This window comes from Myotis davidii, unplaced genomic scaffold, assembly GCF_000327345.1.
Source record: "Myotis davidii unplaced genomic scaffold, ASM32734v1 scaffold220, whole genome shotgun sequence".
Taxonomy (NCBI): Eukaryota; Metazoa; Chordata; class Mammalia; order Chiroptera; family Vespertilionidae; genus Myotis; species Myotis davidii.
The window spans coordinates 5,399-6,760 of record NW_006292590.1 but is presented as its reverse complement, the minus strand read 5'-3'; the positions used below and the strand labels follow the sequence as shown (position 1 = coordinate 6,760).

Sequence of the window (1,362 nt, the reverse complement as noted above, 5' to 3'; positions counted from 1 at the left end):
GGCTTGAAGCCACAGAATCCTCCCTCCTCGCTGCCTGGACCCTCATTTCCCAAAGCACTTGCAACCCGCTCGCTCACCTGTGGGCGATTCTGGGCCCTGAAGTGTGAGCAGCAGCTTGGAGAGGGAGGCCTTCCTCTCCCAGGAGCTCAGGTGTCAGTTCCTCTCAGCATGGCCAGTGGCAGCTTCAAGCCCATAGGCATAGGTGGGACCCGCCAGAAGCTCAGCTTCCCAGTGTCCAAAATGGGAACAGAATGCTGACCCTGCGGGTGGTGGTGAGGAGAGTGGAAGGGGTGTGTTCTCTCCCAGGCTGTGCTCAGCCTGCACATTCCCCAGGGCCTGCCCGCTGTCCTCACTGATGTGGGGGCACCTGCACCAGGTGTCAGGGGTGCAGAGCCAAAGGGGCCGTCTCTATGCTCAGATGCTTGTTATCTATGGAGGGAAACACCCACAAAAGTCAGTACAATTCCCTGTTGGCCACAACAGAAATGCGGGGAAAGTACCACTGAAGGAGGGTCGCCCAGGCCTTCTCCTGGGGCCTGAGTCTGGGCTGGTTGCCCTGAGGAGCCAGGTGAGCTCGTGGGTGTGGCCTGTGCAGCTTCCCGCCCCACGGGCTCTGAGACAGGGTGCTGGCCAACCCCTCTGATAGAGGAGACCCAGGGAATCACCTCATCTTCTGACTGTGAAGGCTTCCCTCTAGGAGAGATGGTAGCTTCAGAGAACCAGGAAGGAGGCAGAGGTCACCAGGAGGGCAATGGGGTGGGAGTGGTGGCAGAGGAGCAACCTAAGTGATTTCAGCACAGCCCCGAGGGCAGATGGGGCAGGGATCTTGAGTAAGTGTTGGTCAAATGGACACAAGCCTGGCGTGCAGTGGGCACTCCCCCCACCACAACCCTCCCACAGCCCCGAGCTCAGCCCTTTGCTCCTTTCTTGGCCTCCCTCACGAGACCCTGTGGCCGAGGATGCAGACCAGGGGTCCTCAAATTATGGCCCGTGGGCTACAGGCAAATACAAATATTGTATTTGTTCCTGTTTAGGTTTTTTACTTCAAAATAAGATATGTGCAGTGTGCATAGGAATTTGTTCATAGTTTTTTTTTTTTAAACTATAGTCAGGCCCTCCAACGGTCTGAGGTTTTAAACAAGTGAACTTGCCCCTTGTTTAGAAAGTTTGAGGACCCCTGATACAGAGCTTCCAGCTCCCCACAGGCTCTATGAGCAGGGGCGCTATGTACGGTTCTTGCTGCTCTGTGATTCGCCTGCACCCTTTGACCACTGGTATTCTCTTCCTTTTGTGCCCAGGGATTGACTTGCGGCACCCCCAGGGGATCACCGGTCAAGCCTGGTTCCATGGGGAAAGCCATCA

At 56.2% G+C, this 1,362-nt stretch overlaps 1 long non-coding RNA gene across 1 annotated transcript in view; it reads left to right on the top strand.

Moving 5' to 3' along the window:
• LOC102771443 overlaps positions 1-1,318 on the top strand; it is a 6,306-nt gene extending 4,988 nt beyond the window's left edge. The window contains exon 3 of the long non-coding RNA XR_435786.2: positions 1,299-1,318. This is a non-coding gene — a long non-coding RNA (uncharacterized LOC102771443). The remainder of the gene's footprint in view (positions 1-1,298) is intronic.
• Positions 1,319-1,362: the final 44 nt, after the last annotated feature.